At 34.5% G+C, this 12,797-nt stretch overlaps 1 protein-coding gene and 1 pseudogene across 1 annotated transcript in view; one reads left to right on the plus strand and one right to left on the minus strand.

Moving 5' to 3' along the window:
- Ccdc73 (coiled-coil domain containing 73) overlaps window positions 1-12,797 on the minus strand; it is a 120,276-nt gene that overhangs the window by 43,297 nt on the left and 64,182 nt on the right. The window lies entirely within an intron of this gene.
- LOC143392121 (bifunctional phosphoribosylaminoimidazole carboxylase/phosphoribosylaminoimidazole succinocarboxamide synthetase pseudogene) lies at window positions 5,863-7,476 on the plus strand (annotated as a pseudogene).

Raw genomic sequence — 12,797 nt, forward strand, 5'->3', positions numbered from 1 at the left:
TCCACTATGGTCAGCTGAGATGACACAAGGTATACAGTAATCAGCAGTGGGAGCTGGTTTTATGCTTTTGTCTTAAATATACTGCATGATCTCCCGTTGGAAGCCATGTATGAATTATGGATTTTGTTTGAGCCATTAGGGCGGGGAAGCTGCTTTTCTGGAAACTTGTGGGTAAAATTCCCCAATTTGAGAAAGCCCAGATCACGCTGGCACTGTGCCTTAGTTCACAGCCCTAAGTTCAAATGCAGCTGCCCAAAGCAACCACCAAAGAAACTGTTTTTCCCACTCTTATCCTGTTTTCCTGAAGAAGCTTGCCATTCTGAAACCTTTGATGTATTTCCCCTTAAATAAAGGACTGGCCTTTTTCTCTTATTCAGTTCCAGTTCCTATCAGGGCTGGAAGACCCACCAGGTGCCCCCTTTTTAAAAATCTAATTTCTGTCTTTGTCTTTTATATCTTAGTAATTATTTTCAGACTTTTTATTCTCCCAGCCAGTTCACATCTCCAAACAGGAATCTGCTCTACCAGAGTGCTGGTCACCCTGGCAGTCTCCCTTGCTCCTAATGATTTTTCAAGTCTGAGATGATTAACATTCTTCCAATAAATTCTTTTGCTGACTAAGTCAGCTTGCAATTAAGAATCCTGACAAATATACTTCAAATTTTTTATTTCTGAACTACCTAAGCAATAGACTCTTGACTCTTTAGTTAAAAATAAAAAGCTGAAACAGTAGGATAGTTAAGGTTACACAATTTTAAAAATTGATTCGTGTTCTCTATTTTTTAAAAAATTAAAATTTCTTATGTGGTTTTCAAAATAATATTTACAGTTACAGAAATAAGTAATTAGAGGACAGAAGATGACAAATAATTAAGTCCTAAGGAACTCCACTATTCTCAGACTAAAGATGTCAGTATAAAAGGCCAAAGAGTACAGTCAATTGAGGTAGGAGGAAATCCAAGAGTGCAATATCAAGCAAGCAAAACAGAAGCAACAGAAAATAGGGCTGCCAATACTTCTGAGTTCTACATGTTACAGTTTCAGCCCACCCAGAGAGAAATTTACTATACTACATCATATTTCAGAGTCCAGAAGAAAGGACTCATTAGTTTTAGCTCACATACCACCTTTGGATATGTGCATTGCATAAAGTGACTGCTAAAAGTAATCAAAAGATAGGGCTCTATACTCAGAAGAACAAGAAAACAAATCAATATTCCGGTATGATGAAACCAATCAGCATGTATTAAAGTAACGTAAAAAAGACTGAATGAAGGAGGAGAGGCAGGTTTGAACTGGGCCTTGAAGAATGAATAGTAGATTGAATATCCTCCATTTGTCCCTCCTTCACTTTCCACCCTTTCTGTACACTGCTTTGTGCCCTGCTGTGTGGCTAAGCTCTTTGAGTATAGGAAACCCCACCCTGCCCTCTGGCTCCTTGTTAGGTTAAATCTGTAGGAGGCATCAGTGAATCAGCAGGCTAGGAAAAGAAAGAGATTGAGGTATTTTCCCAGTTTCTGCCCTACCTAATCACAATTTGGCAATGGTATGTATCTTGACCAAGTCACAGCTTCTGACTTTGGCCTTCTTTTACAACCATAGATAGTTCTTGCCACATTTCAGCATTTGCTTCATTCCCTTGCCCCTTCTAGTATAGGCATGGTAATAAACTCCCTACTACTTTTATCCTTTGGTACTTTACCATCCCTTGTTGGTCTTCCTTAACTCTTCCCACATTTATGTAAATAGCTTCTTCATTAAGTCTTTCTCAATTACCAGTCCCAAGGCATTTCAAGAGTGGAAGCAAAGGTAGAGGAAAGCAAAAGCAAAAAGGAAGAACTAAGAATAATACTAATGGCCACAAAGATTTTGGTTAAAATAGAATGGAACATATCTTTTAAGAAGTAGCAGGAAACAATGTTGAATATGTAGAATGGGCAAACCACAGAACCTCTGGAAAGCCAATTAAAGAAGTTTGGGACTTGATTTGGTGGGCAAAAGAAAACTACTCAACCCATCATTCCTTCTGTATACACCAGGTACCTACTCTGTGTCAGTCACCTACAACATTAAACCAGTATCTCAGTGAACTCTTGTCAAAAAAAGTGAATGAAATCTGAAGAAAACACACACTAAGAGACTATTACATTAATTCAGACATGAGATGATGAGTGTCTATACTATTTAAAAATGGGAAATGGGGGATAAGACATTCTAAAAAAAGATATCATCAACTGAACAAACAAAATGAAGATAAAAAATGATTCCAGAGTATATAGATGAAGGCAGAAAAATGAAAAGGGGGAATGAAATATGAAAGGCAGAAACATAAAAATGAAAAATCTGCTTCACTGATAAAAGAGATGAAATACGTATTACGATTTCATTTAGGAGAGAGAAAATGTCATGAGATATACTCTTAAGAAAGCCAAAATGGGGACTGGGGCTATTAGAAAACAGATGGCATGGGGCTGGGGTTGTGGCTCAGAGGTAGAGTGCTTACCTAGCGTGCGTGAGGCCCCCGGGTTCAATCCTCAGCACCACTTAAAAAAGTAAAATATATTGTGTCTGTCTATAACTAAAAAGTAAATATTTTAAAAAAGAAAAAAAAACAGATGGCACATTGGAATTGGTAGAGCGCTTGCCTTGCATGTGTGAGGCACTGGGTTTGATCCTCAGCACCACGTAAAAATAAATAAAGATATTGTGTTCATCTACAACTATAAAAAATGTTTTAAAAAGCCAAAATGCACAAATCATTAAGCCTAAGCTGTTACTATTTTGGGGGAGGGAGAGGGTTACTGTGGATTTGACCAAAGGGCACTTTAACACTGAGTCACAACCCCAGTCCATTTTATTTTTTATTTTGAGACAGGGTCTGGCTAAGTTGCTTAGGGCCTTGCTAAATTAAATTGCTAAAGCTAGTCTCGAATTTTCAATCCTCCTGCCTCAGCCTCTCAAATCACTGAGATTACAGGCATGCGCACCACCACCACACCTGGCAAGGCTGTTACTATTCTCAAAACACATCCTTCATTTATATATATATATATATATATATATATATATATATATATATATATATATATATATATATATATATATTCATATTATAAAAGGTAGCACCCAAAGAATTTCCCTAAAGGAAGTGTCAGTGTACCAATAATGACTTACCTTAACAAGCAGCAAGATGGTTTCTTCTGAAGAGTTGTATGAATTTTTTTCAGGGATAATAGGATTGTGAAGAATCCAATATATGATTAACCTCGAAGTTAAAGTCACAAAAAGAAAATAACCTACAACCAGTTGAAAATATGGAACTAGAGAACCAAAAACAGTAAGTAACATGTGTTTATAGTTCCAGCTACTCAGAAGGATGAGGCTCAAGTGGATCACTTGAGCCCAAGCGTTCAAGACCAGCCTAGGCAATAAAGTGAGACACTATCTCTAAAAATAAGCAAATAAATAAATATATTTTAAAACTTAAAAGAAGGGCAGGAAATGTGTATGTGAAGTCATTCCTGAAGAAAATGACTGGATTAAGAAATATAAACTCATTGAAAGACAGATGATAAAAGAAAAACAGAGACCTGAGGATAGTTTTGGAGAAACACGAGAAAAGGGAATAATCAGGGAGCCAGAGGAGTTAATTTGTTAGAGTACCAGAAAACCTTTAAATAGATCACTTTTACATAAATGTCATAAAACTATGTTTTAAAGTTCCTTTATGCTTATAGTTTACTTTTTTAAACTTCATCACTTGTACAAAACACAGTATTCTATAATGGAAAACAGTGTGAGAATACCCATAGGATGTCCTGGTTACAAATATCAGAAAATCATAACTAACCTACTAAATAATAAGTAAATTACTCTCACATAACAGGGTGTCCAAAGTTAGGCAGGTTCTAGTACTGGTTGATTTGGGCACCAAATGTGTGTTACCAAAGACTAATATCTTAATTTCTCCAGTTTCCATTCATAGGACTCTGCTTCTTTGGACTAATAAAAAGACGTATTAAATTGTGACTATCTCATTCTGGAACTCTTTCTAAAAAGAAAGAAAAAAATTTTCCTTGAACCACCTCCTGCTTACCAAAATTATTTCATATGGTCACTCTTTTGTATTTTAATTATATATAATTATATTTATACATGCAAATGACATACTTTGACCATATATGACCCCCATATGCTCATTCCTGAACTGAATGCTGGCATGAAGAATAAAGTGATATTAATTGGCTTAGACTGCTCATCGGAAATAGAAAGAGTGTTGTGAAATGATCACCACATACATCCCAAGAAGAGTTTCAGCTAACATTATAAAAGTTTCAGATTATTTAAAATATAACTGAAAAAAGTAAAATAATTAATTAATTGATTGCAAACAATATGCAGAATAAAGTGAAAATAAGTGAAGGATCTTTTTTATAAATTGCTTGACAGTAAATAATTCACCTACTCTCTTTGGGTCTCAGTGCCTTCTCCAAAAAAAGATGTTGGATCCAGTTAACAGTTTTCAAAATCGTGCAGTTCCATGGAGCTTTTGCAGGGATGCTTATGAAGAAGAGTAGCCAACAGATATAGTTCCAGAGTTCCTCCAACTCTCCCTTCAAATGAAGCAGCTCTACATTTATTTGCTTCAATCCTGAACACCTACATTTTAAACAAAGTATTCTGCTGCTCAAAGGAAGATGAAAACCATCAGATTAGATGATCCCTATGGTTCTATGAAATTTATAGATGATCTATAAAGGATAAATAGTTTGCAAGGAACTAATCATTGTAGAAATAGAATATAGTTCAAGCTTAAAGGAGGAAGAGCAATTGATCAGTCAAAAGGAATTTCAGTCTTTGCTATTAGAAAAGTAATTTAAGAGCAAATGAGAGATTCCAGTCTCTCCTCGCAGCATGATCACTTTCTGCAGCACATTCATTCAGGATAACAGCAATAGCTGAGGTAGTGAACATTGGTTTTATCAGAGGACCTGAACAGACACTTCTCAGAAGATAATATACAATTAATCAACAAATACATGAAAAGCTATGTTCATCATAGCTTTCAATTAGAGAAATGCAAATCAAAGCTACTCTAAGATTTCATTTCACACAGTCAGAATGGAAGCTATTATGAAGACAAACAACAATAAGTGTTGGCGAGGATATGGGGAAAAAGGTACACTCACACACTGCTGGTGGAACTGCAAATTGGTGCAGCCAATATGGAAAGCAGTATGGAGATTTCTTGGAAAATTGGGAATGGAATCAACATTTGACCTGGCTGTCCCTCTCCTCGGTCTATACCCAAAGGACTTAAAAACAGCATACTACAGGGACACAGTCACATCAATGTTCACAGCAGCACAATTCACAATAGCTAAACTGTGGAACCAACCTAGATGCCCTTCAATAGATGAATGGAAAAAAATGTGGCATATATACATAATAGAATATTACTCAGCAATAAAAGAGAATAGAATCATGGCATTTGCAGGTAAATGGATGGCATTGGAGAAGATAATTCTAAGTGAAGTTAGACAATCCCCAAAAATAAACTGCCGAATGTTTTCTCTGATGTAAGGAGGCTGATTCATAGTGGGGTAGGGAGAGAAAGCATGGGAGGAACAGACAAACTGTAGATAGAGCAGAGGGGAAGGGAGGGGGCATGTGGTTATTAATGATGGTAGAATGTGACGATCATTATTATCCAAAATACAGGTATGAAGACACGAATTGGTGTGAATATACTTTGTGGACAACCAAAGATATGAAAAATTGTGCTCTACATGTGTAATAAGAATTGTAATGCATTCTGCTGTCATATATAAATAAAAAAAGAATTTTTAAAAAACATTTCAATTGTTAGATAGTCCAGGAAAAAGTCCTCTTGAAATTCAAAGACCAAATTACAGCAGAAAATGCATTGTTTTAGCCAGCTTTTTTTCTGCTGCAACTAAAAGATCTATCCAGAACAACTGTAGAGCAGGAAAGGTTCGTTTAGGGGTGCACGGTTTTTTAGAGGTCTCAATCCATAGAAGGCAGGCTCAGGCTCCATTCTTCTGTGCTCACAGTGAGGCTGAATATCATGGCAGAGAGAAGTAGCTCACATGGTGATCAGTAAGCAGAGACAGAGAGAGAGAACTCCCATTCTTCCAGATACAAAATATATATCTCATAGCCATGTGCCAAATTTAGCACTTCCTCCAGCCACATCCCACCTACCTCCAGTCATCACTGTTAATCCCATCAGGGGATTAAGTCATTGATTGGGTTAAGGCTCTCATAACCCAATCACTTCTCCTCTGAACCTTCTTGCATTGTCTCACACATGAGCTTTTGGGGTATACCTCTCATCCAAACCATAACATGAATCTAGAAAGAATCATCCAGAAGGAAAAACTACAATCTCCAATAAAATTACCAGCTGTATTTTCAGTTGTTAAGGAAGCAGGCATCAAAACTGATTTCACCAGCTGGAGGGAGACAGCTTTCATTGTGCCCCAGGTGGGAAATGATTCTAATTTGAGTGGATTTGTAGAATAGTGATTGGTTCTTTTCTAAAAATAATTCCTGGCATCAAGAAAGGATATAAGTTTTGCCCACCTCAAGTGGAAAATTTTTCAAGGATGATGCCAACAATAATCCTAGTTGTCCGAGAAACAGTTAATTGCTACAAAATTTTGCTTTGTTGAACTTGTTATAAGCTAGAATTAAGTAGATAAGTCATGCTACACATGTTTTTCTTTTTGAAATACTGAAGAAACCTTGGTTGTCTCAGAACTGTTACACCCAATGCTTGATATGAAGATTGAATCTAGTGTTTATGTAACCACCAAAAAAATTGTTCTTGCTGATGTCATTTATAATGACTTCTGGAGACTCTGGCCATTTGGAAATAGAAGCCAGCAGAAAAAGTCTTATTGTGACATGAAAATAACTCCTGAAAGGCTCCAGATGGTAAAGAAAAACAGTGGGTCACATAGAGAATAGAAATAGAAATCAGGAAGTCAATGCAGGGTTATAATACTGATGAGTTCAGCTTCTGATCTGAGTCACATGGAAAAAAAAATCAAGAAGGCTTGTGGAAATTTTGGACTTCCATGTGAACTTCAGGTAACATCTGCCCATAAAGGACCAGAAGAAACTCTGAAGAGTAAAGATGAGTATGAAGGAGATGACATTCCTACTGCATTTGGGGCAGTGGAAGGTAGAAGTAATGGTTTTTGCCCAGTGATATCTGATAATACTGCCTATCCAGTTATCAGCTGTCCTCTCCTCACACTAAACTAGGGAGCTCAGGAAGTATGGTCATCTCTTCAACAATCCAGTGGTCTCAGATATTCAACCGTATTTTCTCATATAGCTCAGTTTGCTGCTCAGATATTTGGATTAAATAGCCATTTGGTATGGATCAAACTGCAAGCAAGCAATATTACCAAATGGATTTCCTTGAAGCAGTCTTACAAAAGATGAGAGAATATGATTCTGCTCCCTGACCCTGCTACTGAGGGTTAAATCCAGGGGTGCTCTACCACTGAGCTACATTCCTAGCCCTTTCTATTTTTTAAGACAAGATCTCACTAAGTTACAAAGGTAGGTCTTGAACTTGTGATCCTCCTGCCTCAACCTCCCAAGTAGCTGGAATTGCAGGCATGTGCCATGGTGCACAGCTCAGAGAATATAATTTATAAGAAAGAATGTCGGGGCTGGGGATGTGGCTCAAGCGGTAGCGCACTCGCCTGGCATGTGTGTGGCCTGGTTTCGATCCTCAACACCACATACAAAGATGTTGTGTCTGCCAAAAACTAAAAAATAAATATTAAAAAATTCTCTCTCTCTCTCTCTCTCTCTCTCAAAAAAAGAAAGAATGTCATTTCATTTCTTGGAGGAAAAAACTACAAATTTCTAGTTTAGCTTCAGAAAAAAGTCAAGCAAGATGAAAACATGACTTTAAGACAGAGGAAACAAATTTATTAATTAATAAAAAAGCTAACAGGCTATTTTAATTGTCTTAAAAGCCTATAAATACTAATAACTCACCTGTAGTTATGATGCAGAAAATCTGAGTCTGTCAAAACTACTTTAATCCTATTTTAAACTTAATTTCATTTGAAATAATAATTTCATACATTTCTATAGCATGTGAATGAAACATTCTGAAATACTTTCTCATGCACTTTACAACTTTATATTTATTACATATGTATTAAACAAGAAAGGTATATATTATGATACTCATATTACAAATGAGAACACAAAGCCAAGGGCAAGGGGAGGGGCAACACCAGCATATCCCGAGTGGTACACCTCCTTAAGACAACTATAGTTGAAAGATTTGGTTTTAAAGAAAAAGTGAAGTGATGAGTTAATATAAACAGAATAAATGAGAAATATTATGCAGGGAATTCCATATAAGCAAGAATAATGGCCTAATGGACTGAGTGAAGAAACTGGAATAAAGGACTAGGGGTAGGAGATTTGGGCATGTGATGGTACATATCATAGAAAAGGGTCCTCTGATTGCAGAAAGTGGAGGGCTGAATGAAAGTGCCCAATGGAAGCTCAGTTGCAATGAGTTTCAAGGTAGGGACAAGCTAGTGTGTAGTTCTACAGTCTAGGTATATAAGAAGATGGCAGTTCAATAGTATGAGTAGTCAACAATGTACCCTTTTAATAAATATAGGATTTATCATGAATAACGCAGAAAAGAAAAAACTTATGTAGCATGAACTGCTTGTGCTGTTATTCTATTATCATAAGTGAAATGGTTAAGATCACAGGGTCTGGAGCCAAATTTGTTTGCATTCCAATCTTGATTCTATTTTCCTTGTTTTGTAACTTTAGACAAGTTACTTAATACTGCCTCAAATTCCTTATCTGTAAAATGTAGATAATAAATTTTTTAAAGTTCCTGGCATATAAAAATCCATGCAAGAAATATTTCCTAAGTATCTACTATGTGCTAGACACATCATCTATTTACTAGGCTGAATACAGGGGATTCTCTGCTACAACTGTGGTGTGATAGAGAATTTTTCCTGCTTGTAAAATAAAGTACTATGAAGTCTTAATAAATGTCATGAAAAATTAAGTATTATTTTATGTAAGGAATTAAGATTCATTCCTCATGATTAATAAGAGTTTTGTTGAATAAGCTCTTCAGAAAAAGGTACCAAAGGGTACTTTTTGTATATTATATATACATATATGAAAACGTCACAGTGAAACCCATTAATTTGCACAATTAATGGGTTTGTACAATTAATGCATGTTAATAAAAAGATACTATATCTTAGTTTATGTTCCATGGCACTTTAATAGATTCAGAAATCTAACAGGAACTAAAAATTAGAATGGATATAAATAGAAAATAAAAATAAACATATTAATAAAAATATGACTCATCTTTGTCTATAATAAAATTTGATGAAATCAAAGATTTGATTCACTCAGGATAAAGTAAATGGCAATAAAAATGACTGGTTAATGTCTGACAAACAGACTATTAATGACACAACAGTTCAGTCAATTTGCAAGATTGCCTTAGAAAGTGGTAGACATAAGTATAATGCTGAGGGTTCCATAGTGATTGAATCAGTTAGCTTCATTATACAGCACTTTAGACTGCCATATTACAGAGAGATACTCCTTGTTTAACTGTGAACAAATCACTTCAGTTTTATTACCAATACTGGAAAACTTAAGCTTACCAGATGGTGAATTATTAGCATTATGTTAACTTTAAAAGAATAGCACATTTTATGGCTGAGAATAACCTTGACTATTGTAACCAACATTCCTAAACTGTGAGTTTAAAATAGGTTATTTCTGTATTCTAGGTTTATAGTCAAGAATATGCTAAACAAAAATTATAAAAATTATACATTATAATAAATCATTATTCTACTTCAAAGGCAAAATAGTCTTTGACTTAACTTATTGAACAATTCATTGATTCTATCATTTCCACCCCAGTTAAATATTTTAAAACATGAGATGATAGTTTAAATAACTATGGATATTGAAAGATCAAAAATTAAATCTAGTTGTTTTGGTAATTCATTTCTTAAAAATTTATGAAATTAATTCAAAGGTAAAATACCTGAGAGAGGATAATAAAAATTTTGGGGGGAGAGTTATAGGAGATTGAACCCAGAGATTCTTAACCACTGAAGCACATCCCTCACCCTTTTTTATATTTTATTTAGAGACAGGGTCTCCCTGAGTTGCTTAGGGCCTTGCTAATTGCTGAGGCTGGCTTTGAACTCATGGTCCTCCTGCCTCGGCCTCCAGAGCCACTGGGATTACACGTGTGTGTCACCATGCCTGGCCATAAAATTTTAATCTCAACTCATATTTACACATTTGACTAATATTTATATTGTATTGTTATGCAGTATTTAGTAAAATACTATCAGAGTATTTAAAAAATCTCTTATGCTCAACTGATTCTATTTTTTAAAAAAAGAAACCAATGATATTGACTTTAACATGATGTATATCATTCTTTACATAAGTGTTTCTATAATCTTGCTTTCAAGTGGCTTTTTATATACTAAGATAACTTTAAAAGGAAACCCAGCAATTATTTTTGAATCTTTATTTTTTATTAGGTTTTCCTAAAGCAAAATACAACTATATGAAGTAAACAAAGATTCAAAGTAATTTAGAAAGTAAATTACTAGATGACTTATTTTGTACTAGTGATCTGTTCAAAGTTTACTCCTAAGACACAATGTCCTATTAATAAGACGTATATGGCTAAAACTTATATTCACTTATATAGCTTACAATTCTCTGAAGAAATCAAGGAAGACTGGTTTTTCAAAGTTTTTTTCTTCCCCAATGTTACAAAATGCAGCAAAGTTTTATGCTTTTCTACCTTTTTCAAATAACTGAAAACGAAAACTATTGGAATCAGCTGTCTTACGGGAGATATCCTAAAATGTATCAATTCCTATTAAAATAATTGTTTTAAAATAGTAAGAAGGTTTATAAATGAGTTAGAGATAGAAAAACAGTGTATGGCTGGTAAAAATAAAAAGTAATAATTTCTTCCATCTTTCTCTTTCTATTATGCATTAATTAATCTTAAGAGCACAATAAATTAAAATCAAAGACCTCCACAAAATGATTTTTTCCACTGAAAAATATGCTTTTGATTTTATAGCCTTTATAAGCTTCTAAATATCCTGAACTTTTAGTACATTGTCTGTTTTCTAACCATTTTATTCAAAGCTATTAGTGCAGCAAATAAACAGCACATGCTTTGATCTCATTAAATTACAACTTATAGTTCCTAGAGTCATAAATACTGTTCAGTTTTCTCCTTCACCCCTCCTTTTCTGGCATGAGGTAGTCTGTTTAATATCACTATCTCCTTGAGTGCTCTGACATTTACTCAGACAAACAGCAGAGGTTATGAATGTTCCTCATAGATAATATCGGGAATTCTTCATGATTGCCATAATGGTGAACCCAGCATTCAGAACTATAATACCTAGTTTTATCTAACAACTAAGTTTGATCTGTTTAACTGCTCCACAAAAAAGGAATTCCACCTTATCACAAACCAATAACTTAACTGTTCTGGACAAAATCAGTATAAAAGAAAAATGAAAATTATCTTTGGGAAATTAATGTTTAGAAGTTTTAAATGAGTGATATAACCAATGTTGCTAGACTTAATTAGTTTCTGAAAGAGAGTAAAAAATAAAAGTCATTGTTAAGATTAAAAATCAAATCCACATAAAACACACAAAATATAAAAATTGTGTACCTAGAATGTCTAAAATATTAAAAATCAGCCCTTCAAACACATTTTATATTGCTCACCTCTTGCAGTTATTTAGACTTTTAAATCTCAAAGATAATGAAATCCTCTCCCTTGGCCCTTTCATATAGTCTCTTCCAAGAACAATTAAGCTACAATGGACACACTGAAGGTAATGCTTTCTAGAATGACAGAGGCCACCACTGCATAACCTATTACCACATTTAGGTGGCCCTGGCTGAGGCCCCATGGCCTGAGAAAAAGAAGCAAGTGTTCTCATGAGCAATATCATTCCACTCATGCATAGAAAGGGACATTCTTCACCCTCTTAAACAAAACCACCAAGGGTATCTCTCCCTGGATTTAGAGGAGCCTCATCTACTCTACAGGTCAGAGTCTTAAATTATGTATTAGAATTTGATAGTCTATTTTGTGACAATGAAACATTTGTTTATATTTAAAGTAAATATATAATATCATACTGAAATTTATACTATATAATCTTTTTAGTAATAATACAGAAACTAGCTGCATAAAGATAAATGAATATTTTAATACAATTGTCAAATATGGATACTATTTAAGTTACTGACAAACATATTAAATAAAAAATAAATTAGCCTAAGAGATGTCACTGAAAATGTACTTATTCATGACTACTGGATTAACATAGTTATTTATATTTGCATTTGAAGTTTATATTGATAATAATGAATGGTCCTTTTTAACTATTCTCTGATTTGGAATTCCAGACAAATTTTTAAAACTATAGCTATTCCTCCTTATGTTAAAAAGAGTTATCTTTATATTCAAGGATAAAAGAAATATTTTATACACTAAATGAAACATAAGATTTTTTTTTAAGTGGGGGTACCAGAGCTTGAACTGATGGACACTCATCTAGTGAGCCATATCCCCAGCCCTATTTTATATTTTATTTAGAGACCGGGTCTCGATGAGTTGCTTAGTGCCTTGCTTTTGCAGAGGCTGGCTTTGACCTTATGATCCTCCTGGTCTCAGC

This window comes from Callospermophilus lateralis, chromosome 2 (assembly GCF_048772815.1).
Source record: "Callospermophilus lateralis isolate mCalLat2 chromosome 2, mCalLat2.hap1, whole genome shotgun sequence".
Classification (NCBI taxonomy): domain Eukaryota; kingdom Metazoa; phylum Chordata; class Mammalia; order Rodentia; family Sciuridae; genus Callospermophilus; species Callospermophilus lateralis.